The sequence below is a fragment of the Pagrus pagrus genome, assembly GCF_965226575.1.
Source record: "Pagrus pagrus genome assembly, chromosome: 16".
NCBI classification, from domain to species: Eukaryota; Metazoa; Chordata; class Actinopteri; order Spariformes; family Sparidae; genus Pagrus; species Pagrus pagrus.
In genome coordinates, this window is record NC_140200.1 from 12,613,913 (window position 1) to 12,630,614 (window position 16,702).

The following is a 16,702-nucleotide window of genomic DNA, read 5'->3' on the forward strand; positions in this document are numbered from 1 at the left end:
AGGCTTTGCAATATTTAAAACGGACAAATGTCCATTATAAAGATGTAGAGTTTAATGAAGCGTGGATAAACCAGCTTTGTAGGGAACTGGATAGTGATTGTAATGGTGGTGGTGAAGCATCTGCAGATGTTGGGGAAGATGAGCTTCTGCATGATAGACAACATTGCATGTTCCAGGACACTTGTCTTATGCCTGTAGATATTGGTCAGGAAACACTGGATCAATATTTTGATGATATATTGAATTTGGCTCCAGCAGAAGGGAACTCTCCTGTCAGGTTGTTGTCTGATCATACAAATGAAGCAAAATGCTTCCCAGTGTTGTTTCCTAGTGGACATGGTACATATCATGATAGTAGACAGCATCGTTTGACTTTGTCGCGTTATTTTAATAACAGGATTTTACATGCTGATGGTGGATTTGCACAAAATGTTGAATACATCTTTTTTGCTCAGTACTTATCTGAGGTAGAACAGGTTGTGTCAAATGTTGCCTCCAGTGAAAGGGAAAGCTTTGTATTTAGATGATGTAGGTGTTGATTTGTGGTCTCGTTTTTTTAAGATTGCGGAATTGAAAACTATCGTTCGTCAGAAAGATCACGTATTTGCAGAGTTGTTGAACAGAGTTAGAGCTCGTTCAAAAGGTACCCCGATGTTGGATGGCGACATTGAAATATTACAACTTTGTGAAACCAGCGAAGTCAGCTCAGCCTTGCACATATTTTCCACAAATCGACAAGTAAATGAGCATAATGTACAGCAGTTGTTGAAGAGTTATGTCGAGATAGAGGCTCAGGATTATGTGAATAGTAAGAAAATAGGCAAGCTCGAGTTGATAAGCGGACATCATTCCAGAGCATACGACACGTCTGGATGAGACGCTGCTTTCAGGGAAAGATGCCCGTGTAATGCTGTTTAAAAACTTAGATGTAGCGGATGGTCTAGTTAATGGGGTGTGTGGCACTGTCACACACAGTTTATCCAGAGAATGACGGAACAAGGTTTCCTCAGACGGTGTATGTTAAATTTGATGATGATAGGGTAGGCATACAGAAGAGGAAACACTGTGCATTTGCCTCTGCAGTAGAAATTGGTTCCACGGGCATTGGACCTGAAGAGGTGGAACAGCCTGACATTCCGAAACACCTCCATTGCGAAATCCCTCCATCCCGACACACCCCACTCCGACACACCGCTGTTCCGAATCCGACTTTCAACTTACGATTACTTCCCAATATGGTTAGGGTTAAGGTCAGGGGTACCACAATAGCCTTTTCGGAATAGCGGGGTCTTTAGAAAAAATGAGAAACCACGCCATTACGATGAATGGAAGTCTATTTTCGGAACAGCGGGGTGTAACCCTGAAGAGGATAGGGTAACTAAAAAGGGTGGAATGCGTAGGCAATTTCCACTGAAGCTTGCCTGGGCTTGTACAGTACATAAAGTACAAGGCATTACAGTAGATAAAGTGGTAGTGTCGCTTGAAAGGATTTTTGCAGCTGGACAGGCGTATATAGCTTTGAGTCAAGTTAGAAATTTGTCGGGGTTGGTGATTAGGGATTTTAAGCAGAAAGCCATCTATTGTAAGGATACAATTAAAGATGCAATTGAAAACATGCCTCCCTTCATGTTCCAGAATATTACAAGGCACAAATTCAATACACAGACCTTTACTGTGTTTTTGATGAATGTGCAGAATTTGACCAAACATGTATCCGATTTGGCATTGTGTACACAGCATTTGCAGCTTAACTGCATTGCTGTTACAGAAACATGGCTGCCTGCAGTTTCCTCATTTGAAACTGTAAAGGTGGACGGTTATGCTTTTCATAATCAGCCAATGAATTTATCCTACAGTAGCAGCAACCCAATATTGACAGAAATTCAAGGCCAACAACATGGTGGAGCTGGCCTTTATAGTGCAGACAATTTGACATGTAATGTTCTCCCGGGACCAAATGTAAATTTAGAATGTTTGGTTTACCACTGCACTACATACAGCATATTGATAGCAGTAATTTATAGACCACCATCTTATCCCATGACTTTGTTTAAACTAAATTTAGGCGAATTACTTGATTGGCTGAATCCACAAAGTGACACAATTGCTGTCAGGGGAGATTTCAATGACGACATTTTGAAATCATCGTCAATCGCCAAATTTATAACAAACGAAGGGTTTGTTTAATTAGTCAAACAACCCACAACAGAAAACGGCACACTAATTGATCATGAGTATGTGAAAACAACACATTGTGATGTTGAATCATTAGTGATCGTCAGTGATCATGAGGGCATCATGTGTTCTTTTACATCTAGGACATAGAACAGTAGTTAGTGTAATAGTAGTAGTAGTTTTTTAATTAACCTTTTTTTATATTGTAGTTAATACCAATATAAAAAAAGATACCAAAAGAAGTTTTTGATAAAGTTTATATTTTAGTTATTAATATATGCATGTTTACTTTGTAGGAGTTTTGTGTAATTCTATTGTGTTTGTTCACTATAAAAAAAACAAAAAATACCAAAAAAAGAAATTGTTAGATATAAAAAGGGTTTTGTTTCCTGCATTACAAAACATTTTAAACTAAAACATGTTATTACAAACAGTATTAATAATTATAATCACTAATCTCAATTATACACATTTGGAGTTTTCTAAGTAAAACAATTTATTTAAAAAGATTTAGCTTATACATAGCACTTACTATACTGCTGTAATCGCATAATATGAATTGCTGCCAGTCATATACTGTTGCTAATGTAGGTTTTGCTTTACCTTTCATGTAGCCTCAAAAAGCAACAGGCACTGGTAATGGTACTCCTGGTTTACTGGGATGGGGTTCAATTCCCTGCCCCTCTGAAAAGTGAAGGCAGTCAAGCTCTTCTTTCGTCATTTAGCAATAAAAGTGCCATCTATTGGCCGATTTGCACCGAATTTTGCACAAACCGTCATCAGGCCATGGAACACAATTAGCAAAAGTTTTGTGGTAATGGGACTGTATTTCGTCAAGATATGGAAGACTGTCTGTTTCACCACAATGTGCAGGAAAATTGTTGTTCTATATTTTGAGCGTTTTTTGGACTATCACAATTGTTTTGATAACTTTTTGTCAGGAGGGTCCACAGATGCTGTGTGCAAAGTTTGGTGCAAGTCAGTGAAATTGCCTGGGAGGAGTTCGAAAAAGTAGTATTACTAGTTACTCTGCAAAGTATTACTAGTTACTCTGCAAAGTAACTAGTAATTTAAGTTATCAAATAAATGTAGTGGAGTAAAAATATAACAATATTTACCTCTAAAATGTAGTGGAGTAAAAGTAGAAAGTATGCGAATATGGAAATGCTCAAGTACAGTAAAAATATGTGAAAATGCAAAATTGTACTTAAGCACATACCTGAGTAAATGTACTTAGTTACATTCCATCAATCTATGATTTAGTACAGTTTGACGCAGACCCAAATAAAAATTCTGATCTAGCTGATGTTAATATGTTTTCATGGAGGGTAGCCTTTTTTTTTTTTAGCTGCTACACTGTAACTGTAGCGATAGAAACCTCCCACTACCACCAATGTGCAGCTGAGATCATGTTTGTAGTGTAACTTTGTTTCTCTTTTTAATCAACCTTTTATTCTTCGATAGCACAATGGGCTGTGATTGTATCTGCAGTGTTTTATTGTCCTAGTGGCTGGCTTTTACAGAGCTTAAATTATGGTTAAGAAGTTATGGGTGGTTTAAAATGAGAGTGATACAGGGCTATCCAGTTTGATATTGGATTAATCTTGGTTGAATTAAATGGCGCTGTTGGGCCTTGGTGGAGGTGTACACTCTACTGTGTGCCATTGTAATTATAAAGTTACATACATAATGGGGTTTATATTATATTATTTGAATTTGTTCACTCATTTCTTGCATCATCTGTCTCTTGAGTGTGATGTTTTCAGCTTGCAGTGAGAATTTCACTGATGCACCAATGTGCTCTACTATGGATGTGAGCGAAGACACATGCACTGCTTTTTTGGTATTGGTACAATTCTCTATGGTTTTACACTTTTTCATGTCACAGTCCACAATACATTTCAATCTCAAAGCACAATTAAAATCAACATGTCACCAGCAACAATACATTAGTTACATCTGTAAAACCATTCACCATAAAAACCACCATCAGGTCCATTAAAAGATGTTTACAGATAAAAAACACAGATTGTTGCTTTAAAATACATAAAACATGTTAAAACAAATTGCTCTTTCGTGGCATTAAAAGTCCATTCTGTGAATCAATGTAAGTGTATAGGACATCAGCGTATAGGTGTATAGGACATCAGTCTTTTAAAAAGGGAGGGCATTTAACAGCTCTCAAGTCTTTATTGTGCAGGAGCGGGGCGAGTCCCTATCAGAGGAACTCATCCCACTCTCCCATCAGACCCCTGGGGAGACGCTGGTGATGCTCAGAGGAGGCCCTCAACCTCTTGCTCCTTCCCACCTGCCACACCCGGAGGATCAGGCTGCTGCCTTGACCTTTGTGTGTGGCTCCGGCTCCCACTTCCGAATGAGCGCAGAGGCGATTCTTCTTGTGGCTACGTCCTAGGCCTGCCGCCGGCAGCAACGGCTGCCTGGACCGTCGCTGCAGCCATTCGGATCGTAGCCACGGGGGGATCTGCGTGCGCTTTCTTGCCAGCAGGTTTCTGGAGGTCCATATGGCATCTTTGATGGCGGCCAGGGTGAGCCAGAGCTTGGGGAATCCCTCGGTTGTCCTTTTCCTCCGGCTCACCCCGTAGAGCACTAGTTGTGCATCTAGGACCTCCCCTGCTGGCAAGTACGGGAATTGCTGGGAACCGGCCATTGCCCACAGGTCAATGGCAGCTCTACACTCCCAGAACAAGTGCCTCACCGACTCGGCGCGCCACAACCGAGTCGGGGGCAGGTGGCAGATGATGACATGCCCCAGGAGTGCATAATGGACCTGACCGGGAGGCCCTCATGAACTACCATCCAGGACAGGTTCCGTAGTCTGTTGGGGAGAGCGGGATGGTTCACATTGTGTGCCCAAAAAAAAAAAAGGGACACGGTTTGGTGTGGAAGTTAGAGGGCTGGATGGGTGAAAAGCTAAAAGTTCACGGGAGCATTCACCACGTCTACTCCATCTACCCACTGACCTAAAGTCGTCTCGTGAGGAACAATTTTTGAGATGATGTCCAGGTTCCTGCATAGTAGTGGCTATGGACAGGAATATGTTGTGCCTCATGCCAACAAACAATAGCCATGTTTCCATAAAATGTCAAGGGAATTTTAAGCAACCTTTAAGGTTCGTAGTTTCCATAAAGGGTTTTGAGCGCATGCACTGGGCTATGTAAAGTCTAATTTTATCAGAGGAGGACATGGTGTAGGCTACGTGGCTAGATCAGGCGTGGATGTGGAAGTAAACAGAGGCTAGAGGTAAACAAAGCAGGAGACAAAATGGAGAGAGGTGTTCAGGAATTACTGTCAATCGGACAAGTTGTAATTTGTGGATGAGGCCGAGGAATTGTTTGGTCTCTTCATCATTCCTCACGTGCCTCTTGCATCCAGACATGTTTTTGCAGACAATTGATCAGTCATGCGAGTTGAATGTTCGCTACGTCAGAGTTTATTCGGCAAATCTGTTTCCATCAAACATTTTGCGGATTAACTCTGATTCACAAAATACAAGAAACACCTCAAGCGAGCGTACAAACTTTTTTGCAAAGTAGAGGAAGTTTTTTTGAATTTTGACGTTTCCATAACATTTCTAATGCTATATTCTTCAAAAAATTGCTTTATGGACACAAGGCTAATAACATTGCCTAATCTTGAGAATGTCGGCATCGTTGAAAACCTGGCCTCAGAAAAAGCAGTGCACGCGTCTTCAGGGCTCGAAATTAACGATGTCCCGATGTCCCGGGGACCATAAAAATTCCTACTGGGACACAAATATATTTGGTCCGGGACAATGACGGGACAGTGAAAAAAAAAAGTCAACTAAACTTCGAAATGGGTGTTGTTTGCAAAGTCATTAAATATGAGTATCTAGACGTTACTTTGTCGTTTGAATAATTTAATAAAAAAGTGTGAGCGGCGAAACTATAGAAGGCTTACGTTCTCGCGGCACCTCACGATAGGCAGTTAGCCTGTTCGTGCAAATGCATTCTGCGTCATCCACTCTGCTGCTGGCTGCTGCTTCACTCGCGCCAATGCAGCATTCATAGAGCCAGAGCATAGACCATCATTAACGACAGGTGGTTGAATAAACATCCCCCTTATGCAAGCCCCAATACTGCCGACTCCCGAAACGAGGACATCCCAAGTCCTGGTCATGATTCATCGTCTTCCCCTGTGGTAAGTTAGTTGTCTTAACTGTCAATGTTAGCTAGTGCTCAGCGATAGCTAACGCTCACTCAAACAAAATGCTCAATTCCCTCCTCCGTATATCTTTGCATTTCCCTGAGGTTGAGGACTATAATGCAGAGCAGGCAGTTGAGAAGTGGTGGCAAAGTGGTCAGAGAACATGCCGACCCATGTTCAACGACTCTGTGTGAGACAAGAAAAAACATCTCTGCGGCGGTCAGCCGTCCTGACCGAGACTTCAGTGAACTTTCCCCCCAGAAAAACAGCATCCCTCCCCGCGAGTGAAATAGTCAGACAGCGTCCTGTTTACTGATGGCGATTATGTATTTTGTACGAAAAATGTAACTTTGTCACTTTCCAGGATGTTTGGTGGGTCAGGATCTCAATCACAACACATTATAACAGCATCCATATGATTATAAACAGTCAGCGGTAGGCCTACATGTTTAGATATAGGAGGACACCGGGAAACACCTTGAAAAAAACTCACACGTCATCATACACGTCATGATCATCGCCGGCTTTCTGTGTGAATTATACTCTGGTTCGTCTTTTGCGCCGGAGCTGCTCGGCTCTGTGTGAACAGCCAGCGGCGGAGAAACCGATAATGCGGCGTCTCTGTGTGAAAAGGGCTAGTAACTCATAGGTTACAGGGAGCACCTGAACAATGTTTTGTGTTTTTGGGTCTTGAGGTGTATGTGAGAGAGTGACACATCAGACAGAGAGGAGTGTTGTGTAGGAGGGCAGGAGTAAGCAGAGTAAATGTGAAGGGGGAGATCTGGTGGGGTGGGTGAATGAGTGAGAGCAAGATGACTGACATTCATAAATGATAACAGAAGATAAAATGATATTCCTATAGTACTACTGACTTGTAATAATAACTTGTAATTACAACTGAAAAAAGATATATTTATTAAACTGTATTATGGAACACAGAGACCATACAGCCATAACATATTGAATTGAAAAATAAAACTATCAGAATTCTTTAATGTTGACATAATGATAAATTAGTCTGGATATTGAGAAACAATAGAAAACATGTCTTAAAACAACTCCTTTCCCTTCTAGTCTAGGAGAGGCAACAGATCAGACTGATATTCATATGTTTGATAAAATAAGTATTTTAAACTTATATGGTGGACCATATAAATGGTGGTGTGATGGTTAAGTGTGATGGTTAAGTGACAAAAAAGGATCAAATTATATGTATTCTGCATAATGTGGGGGGCGACGACAATAATTTAAATTTGGGACACTGTTGGTTATATCCGGGACAATACAAAGTAGAATTCGGGACAGTTGTGGGACACTGAGGAAAAAAGTTAATTTCGAGCCCTGCGCGTCTTCAATCACATCCATAGTAGACCACATCGGTGCATCCCTGAAATTCTCACTGCAAGCTGAAGACAATACACCGAAGACAGATGATGCAAGAAATGAGTGAGGACTTGCTAGAAGTGAGAGACACAGTGTGTGAAACAAGCTCTGGTGGTCTCTGGTGGGGAACGGAGATAACTGCAGTATACAACCATATACTCAACATTTGACCCATAGTGGATTTTCCTAATGTTAACGCTGTTCTACACAATGTTTGCCTATTTATCCTGTGGATTGTTGGCCTTCAGATGATTTCAAAATATATTTCATTGGGAAACTCAGGAAAAAGTGAATAATAAAATATTGGCAGATTATTTTGTGACTGAGCTGTTGTGACTGTGATTTCATATTCATCAGTTTATTATTTATAGCATATTCATTTAAATGTAAGTATACATGAGCATATTGATAACATTATCACACTGTTAAATAATGGCAAAAAAAACATTTTTAATACAAAATGTTTAGCTTCAAAGGAGCTAAAGGGAACTGAAGGAGATATTGAGGAGCTTTTCAGCTGTCAGATTTTCTTTTTACATGTTATCAGGGGAGAGCGCGAACGCAGTCCCCCACTACCAGAAATTATGCAGTCGAGATTCCCACATTTGGGGAATTCGCAGGGGTCAGCACAACCGGAGTGCAATGGCTGAGCCTCGCCCTGGGTGAACCACCTTCTTGATCATGGTATCTCCCCTGCCAGGTAAGTATGAGTTGTACAGATTTGAGAGGAGGAGGTCATTCACACACATACCATGCTACCTAATGGTGCTAACAAACTATAAATGACCAAAACCAGAGGCTAAAGAAGGGTGTGTGAAGGTACAAGTATTTAATATAGAAGAAAAAGTTCCATGTTAAGGTTGACATAAAATATTTATATTATACTTGACAAATACTGGATCCATTTCCCATCATGCAATGCTGCATTACCACATCAAAAGCTAACCTCAGATCACCATCTGTATCTATCTTACCTCCAACATATGAGCAACAGCTCAACAGCAAGTTCAAGTGAGCCAAAGCTAAATAATACTGCGATCACTGGTTGTTTCATCCACATTTTAAGTTCACATGAGAGGATAAAAACACACAAATCAAATTTTTTCCCCTCACATTACAACCACTTCCTGATTCTTTGTTCCCCGCTCATGGCCAACCACTTCCTGTTTCTTTGTTCACAGCTGGTGGGCTACTGACATTCCTGCTACTGCCACCTACTGCTCTGGAGAGTGAACAACACTGGTTGTTCTGCAAAATAGGATTTTAACATACTGTATAGTAGAGTGTTAGGCAATACAATTCAACAGCACACCAAACTGCAGCCCCCGGTGTAACAAGAAAGAAAATGTACATGCATTAACTAATAAACCCTATTTGTCAGATGCCTGATTAGAAAGTTTTTTTTGCCTCAGCTAGTTCTCTGGGTTAATCCATGCTTTGACTGGGCAAAGCTAACTTACTTCCTTGCAACACACACACAAATCAACACATTCATGTAATCGATGATGTCGGTGCGTCGCCCCACTTTAAGCAACAGACTGTCTCAGATATGTCACGGAGGAAACTGAGGTCTGAGCATGCCGACACTGGATTTAGGAATTTTCTCAGCTTTGGAAGAAGAAAAAAAACAAGCAGACCTGGAACTACCTGAGTATGCACTAATCCATGATGTGACAGAAGGTGGGGAACAATTTTTGAGATGATATCCAGGTTCCTGCATAGTAGTGGCTATGGACAGGAATACGTTGTGCCTCATGCCAACAAACAATAGCCATGTTTCCATAAAATGTCAAGCAAATTTTAAGCAAACTTTGGAAGGTTCGTAGTTTTCATAAAGGGTTTTGAGTGAGTGAACTGGGCTACGTAAAGTCCAATTTCATCAGAGGAAGACATGATGTAGGCTACGTGGCTAGATCAGGTGTGGATGAGGAAGTAAACAGAGACTAGAGGTTAACAAACCAGGAGACAAAATGGAGAGAGGTCTTCAGGAATTACTTTCGATTGGGGCAAGTTGTAATTAGTGGATGAGGCCAAGGAATTGTTTGGTCACTTCATCAGTCCACATGTGCCATTTGCATACAGACATGTTTTTGCAGACAGCCTAAACAACTGATCAGTCATGCGAGCTGAATGTTCGCTACGTCAGAGTTTATTTGGCAAAACTGTTTCCATCAAACATTTTGCGCATTCACTCTGATTCGCAAAAGACAAAAACCAACTCAAGTGAGTGTACACACTTTTTTGCAAAATAGAGGAAGTTTTTTTTTATTTTGACTTTTCCATGAAATTTCTAAAGCAATATTCTTTAAAATGCGCAGGAAAAATGCTTTATGGAAACAAGGCTAATGACATTGCCTAATCTTGAGAATGTCGGCCTTGTTGAAAACCTGGCCTCAAAAGCAGTGCATGCGTCTTCACCCACATCGGTGCATCCCTGAAATTCTCGCTCTGCAAGCTGAAGACAACACACTCAAGAGACCGATAATGGAAGAAATGAGTGAGGATTTGCTAGAAGTGAGACACACAGTGTGTGAAACAAGCTCTGGTGGTCTCTGGTGGGGAACGGAGATAACTGCAGTATACAACCATATACTCAACATTTGACCCATAGTGGATTTTCCTAACGTTAACGCTGTTCTACACAATGTTTGCCTATTTATCCTGTGGATTGTTGGCCTTCAGATGATTTCAAAACAAATTTCATTGGAAAACTCAGGAAAAAGTGAATAATAAAATACTGGCAGATCATTTTGTGACTGAGCTGTTGTGACTTCATATTCACCAGTTCATGATTTACAGCATATTTATTTAAATGTAAGTATACATAAGCATTTATTGATAACATTATCACACTTTTAAATAATGGCCAGAAAATGTTTAGCCTCAAAGGAGCTAAAGGGAACTGACACAGATCTTGAGGAGCTTTTCAGCTCTCAGTTTTTCTTTTTACATGTTATCAGGGGAGAGCGCGAACGCAGTCCCCCACTACCAGAAATTATGCAGTCGAGATTCCCACATTTGGGGAATTCGCAGGGGTCAGCACAACCGGAGTGCAATGGCTGAGCCTCGCCCTGGGTGAACCACCTTCTTGATCATGGTATCTCCCCTGCCAGGTAAGTATGAGTTGTACAGATTTGAGAGGAGGGCGTCATTCACACACATACCATGCTACCTAATGGTGCTAACAAACCATAAATGACCAAAACCAGAGGCTAAACAACGGTGTGTAAAGGTACAAGTATTTAATATAGAAGAAAGAGTTCCATGTTAAGGCTGACATAAAATATTTATATTATACTTGACAAATACTGGATCCATTTCCCATCATGCAATGCTGCATTACCACATCAAAAGCTAACCTCAGTTCACCATCTGTATCTATTTTACCTCCAACATATGAGCAACAGCTCAACAGCAAGTTCAAGTGAGCCAAAGCTAAATAATACTGCGATCACTGGTTGTTTCATCCACATTTTAAGTTCACATGAGAGGATAAAAACACAAAAATCAATTTTTTTTCCCCCCTCACATTACAACCACTTCCTGATTCTTTGTTCCCCGCTCATGGCCAACCACTTCCTGTTTCTTTGTTTACGGCTGGTGGGCTACTGACATTCCTGCTACTGCCACCTACTGCTCTGGAGAGTGAACAACACTGGTTGTTCTGCAAAATAGGATTTTAACATACTGTATGGTAGAGTGTTAGGCAATACAATTCAACAGCACACCAAACTGCAGCCCCCAGTGCATCAAGAAAGAAAATATACATGCCTTGACTAATAGATCCTTTTTTTCGGATGCCTGATTAGAAAAATAATGAACCTAAAATTGCCGTGACACAGATGAATTTAGTCACTGTATGTAATGTAAACCCTTTCACTGAACTGGGGAATCAATATTTATACTTAAATCCATTTAATAATTTTAAGTTTTAAGCAAAGTATTTATTTCATCACTTGGGTAATATGTAGTTATAATCTCTGGTAAACGTATTTCTGCATCAGAGTGGGGCAAGGAAAATGATACGATAGGATTTTAACATGCTGTATAGTACAGTGCTAGGCACTACAGTTCAACAGCACCACAAACTGCAGCCCCAAACATGATAATGCAGTTGAAACAACCCTTCTCTCAAACTATTTCAATAAAAACTAATTACAATATAATATACATTAATTTTAATATGATTACAATGTTCATCAAGGGAGGATTCATCACAGGACTGCTGTATTTGACTGCATTAGTTGTAGCCAAGTGAACCTATATACTTTTTTCTCTATATGGTAGATGGACTGGCATTTCTATAGCACTTTTCCAGTCTACTGACCCCTCAAAGCACTTTACAACACTTGTCACATTCTCTCACACACACACACACACACACACACACACACACACAAACGACTACACTGAAGGCAGAGGCTGTCATGCAAGGTGCCAACCTGCTCATCAGGAGCAATTTGGGGTTCAGTATCTTTTTCAAGGATACTTCAGCGTGCAGCTGGGGTATCCAAAGCGACTAAATCATAAGTTCAATAAAGTTCACACATATAGAGCTGCTACCAATGGGGGCAATGAAGAAAGATTTAACATTAGAAAGTCAATTACAATTAACAGGAACAGGTTGCATGCCTTAGTATTGCTAATATATTAGCTCTGATGTGGACAGAAAGTAAATATGGTGCAGTCTTGACAAAGAATTCCAGGATACTTCTGCTTCAAGCGCTTGCGCATAGCAGTTGTACTGCTGTGATGAGCCATTTCCAACTTGCAGTACTTACAGAGCACCATATTGTTGGGTCTTCGCCTAAAACATTCACACACTTTAGATGATTGTGGGCAAGTTTTTTTTGCCTCAGCTAGTTCTCTGGGTTAATCCATGCTTTGACTGGGCAAAGCTAACTTACTGCCTTGCGACACACACACAAATCAATGCATTTATGTAATCAATGATGTAGGTGCGTCACCCCACTTTAAGCAACAGACTGTCTCAGATATGTCACGGGGGAAACTGAGGTCTGAGCATGTCGACACTGGATTTAGGAATTTTCTCAGCTTTGGAAGAAGAAAAAAAAACAAGCAGACCTGGAACTACCTGAGCATGCACTAATCCATGATGTGACAGAAGGTGGGGAACAATTTTTGAGATGATATCCAGGTTCCTGCATAGTAGTGGCTATGGACAGGACTACTTTGTGCCTCATGCCAACAAACAATAGCCATGTTTCCATAAAATGTCAAGCAAATTTTAAGCAAACTTTGAAAGCTTCGGAGTTCCCATAAAGGGTTTTGAGCGAACGAACTGGGCTACATAAAGTCCAATTTCATCAGAGGAAGACATGATGTAGGCTACGTGGCTGGATCAGGCGTGGATGAGGAAGTAAACAGAGACTAGAGGTTAACAAACCAGGAGACAAAATGGAGAGAGGTCTTCAGGAATTACTTTCGATTGGGGCAAGTTGTAATTAGTGGATGAGGCCAAGGAATTGTTTGGTCACTTCATCAGTCCACATGTGCCATTTGCATACAGACATGTTTTTGCAGACAGCCTAAACAACTGATCAGTCATGCGAGCTGAATGTTCGCTACGTCAGAGTTTATTTGGCAAAACTGTTTCCATCAAACATTTTGCGCATTCACTCTGATTCGCAAAAGACAAAAACCAACTCAAGTGAGTGTACACACTTTTTTGCAAAATAGAGGAAGTTTTTTTTTATTTTGACTTTTCCATGAAATTTCTAAAGCAATATTCTTTAAAATGCGCAGAAAAATGCTTTATGGAAACAAGGCTAATGACATTGCCTAATCTTGAGAATGTCGGCCTTGTTGAAAACCTGGCCTCAAAAGCAGTGCATGCGTCTTCACCCACATCGGTGCATCCCTGAAATTCTCGCTCTGCAAGCTGAAGACAACACACTCAAGAGACCGATAATGCAAGAAATGAGTGAGGATTTGCTAGAAGTGAGACACACAGTGTGTGAAACAAGCTCTGGTGGTCTCTGGTGGGGAACGGAGATAACTGCAGTATACAACCATATACTCAACATTTGACCCATAGTGGATTTTCCTAACGTTAACGCTGTTCTACACAATGTTTGCCTATTTATCCTGTGGATTGTTGGCCTTCAGATGATTTCAAAACAAATTTCATTGGAAAACTCAGGAGAAAGTGAATAATAAAATATTGGCAGATTATTTTGTGACTGAGCTGTTGTGACTTCATATTCATCAGTTCATGATTTACAGCATATTTATTGAAATGTAAGTATACATAAGCATTTATTGATAACATTATCACACTTTTGAACAATGGCCAAAAAATGTTTAGCCTCAAAGGAGCTAAAGGGAACTGAAGGAGATATTGAGGAGCTTTTCAGCTCTCAGTTTTTCTTTTTACATGTTATCAGGGGAGAGCGCGAACGCAGTCCCCCACTACCAGAAATTATGCAGTCGAGATTCCCACATTTGGGGAATTCGCAGGGGTCAGCACAACCGGAGTGCAATGGCTGAGCCTCGCCCTGGGTGAACCACCTTCTTGATCATGGTATCTCCCCTGCCAGGTAAGTATGAGTTGTACAGATTTGAGAGGAGGAGGTCATTCACACACATACCATGCTACCTAATGGTGCTAACAAACCATAAATGACCAAAACCAGAGGCTAAACAACGGTGTGTAAAGGTACAAGTATTTAATATAGAAGAAAGAGTTCCATGTTAAGGCTGACAAAAAATATTTATATTATACTTGACAAACACTGGATCCATTTCCCATCATGCAATGCTGCATTACCACATCAAAAGCTAACCTCAGATCACCAGCTGTATCTATTTTACCTCCAACATATGAGCAACAGCTCAACAGCAAGTTCAAGTGAGCCAACGCTAAATAATACTGCGATCACTGGTTGTTTCATCCACATTTTAAGTTCACATGAGAGGATAAAAACACACAAATCAATTTTTTTTCCCCCTCACATTACAACCACTTCCTGATTCTTTGTTCCCCACTCATGACCAACCACTTCCTGTTTCTTTGTTTACGGCTGGTGGGCTACTGACATTCCTGCTACTGCCACCTACTGCTCTGGAGAGTGAACAACACTGGTTGTTCTGCAAAATAGGATTTTAACATACTGTATAGTAGAGTGTTAGGCAATACAATTCAACAGCACACCAAACTGCAGCCCCCAGTGTATCAAGAAAGAAAATGCATTAACTAATAAACCCTATTTGTCAGATGCCTGATCAGAAAAATAATGAACTTCAAATTGTCGTGACACAGATGAATTTAGTCACTGTATGTCATGTAAACCCTTTCACTGAACTGGAGAATCAGTATTTATACTAAAATACTTCGTTTAAAACTTAAAATCATGAAATGGATTAATTTCATCACTTGGGTAACATGTAGTTATAATCTCTGGTAAACGTATTTCTGCATCAGAGTGGGGCAAGGAAAATGATACAATAGGATTTTAAAATGCTGTATAGTACAGTGTTAGGCACTACAATTCAACAGCACCACAAACTGCAGCCCCCAACATGAGCATCCAGTTGAAACAACCCTTCTCTCGAACTATTTCAATAAAAACTGATTACAATATAATATACATTAATTTTAATGATTACAATGTTCATCAAGGGAGGATTCATTACAGGACTGATGTATTTGACTGTATTAGTTGTAGCTAAGTGAACCTATATACTTTTTTCTCTATATGGTAGATGGACTGGCATTTCTGTAGCACTTTTCCAGTCTACTAACCCCTCAAAGCACTTTACAACACTTGTCACATTCACACACACGACTACAATGAAGGCAGAGGCTGTCATGCAAGGTGCCAACCTGCTCATCAGGAGCATTTGGGGTTCAGTATCTTGTTCAAGGATATTTCAGCGTGCAGCTGGGGTATCCAAAGCGACCTGCTATTATGGCTTATAGCAACTAAATACTAAGTTAAATAAAGTGCACACATATACAGTGTTTACAGGCTGTGAAACCACACATTAGAAAACTATGCAGATAGGATTTTCACTTTTGGGAACCAACAACCAGATTCAATGCAATCAATCTGTATGAGGGCTTTTAGTAACATGTAGAAAGGGCAGTAAATATGGCACATTTATCTTTGCAATCTCCATGACTCATTCAACAGTGCCATCATGCACACACACACACACACAGATGAAAAATATCACTGATATGCAGGCTCTTGCTCTTCATATGCCCATAGACATGACAATTTTAACAACACAGAAACACTCGTTACTAAACAAACTGTAGCAGTGATATACCAGCTACTTTCTGAAGAAATAACAAAGGACTTTAATTTTTAACAGTGAGAGGGGGGTGCACCGTTCCTGGAAGTACTGCAATACCAGGTCGATGCGTGGAGTGGACGGAGCAAGCCCCTATTCCATCTCCCTGTTCCAAAAATCAATTTAATATATGGTCCCCGGGTAGGGGACGTATCAGATATTAAACTGATAAGAACAGATACTACACTTGATCTTAGCCAAAAGGCCGAGAAGCGATGCCACATTTCTGGCGAAGTGGGAGGGTCATTCTCCTCACTATGACTTTCACCTACGGTTGTAATTTAATTTCAATAACTACAAAACAGTGGCAACAACATGTACAAGTGTTGTTTCATGTTTTACGACTTTATCGGCACACAAAGACGCATTAGATCGCACACTTTAGTTACGGATTGTTGTCAAAAGTGAATGCGGGTTAATGCTATTTCTGGTCACGTGATGAGCTACTGCCCAATGAGCCTTCACTACGAATTACTATTTTAAATGCTTATTTTTAGCTTAAATGGCGGAAGAATTGTTCGTTTATTCGGTCAAATGATTTGATTTTAACTGAGTATAACTATTTAAAACTTAATCTCGAGTGTCCGGATGAAATTAACCGTAATTCACAGAACACGGCAATTCTACGTCAACAACTGCT

The 16,702-nt window shown here is 40.4% G+C and overlaps 1 long non-coding RNA gene across 2 annotated transcripts in view; it reads right to left on the reverse strand.

Annotated features, from left to right (window-relative positions):
- LOC311271937 overlaps positions 1-16,702 on the reverse strand; it is a 32,066-nt gene that overhangs the window by 14,341 nt on the left and 1,023 nt on the right. The gene's annotated exons all lie outside the window — the stretch shown is intronic.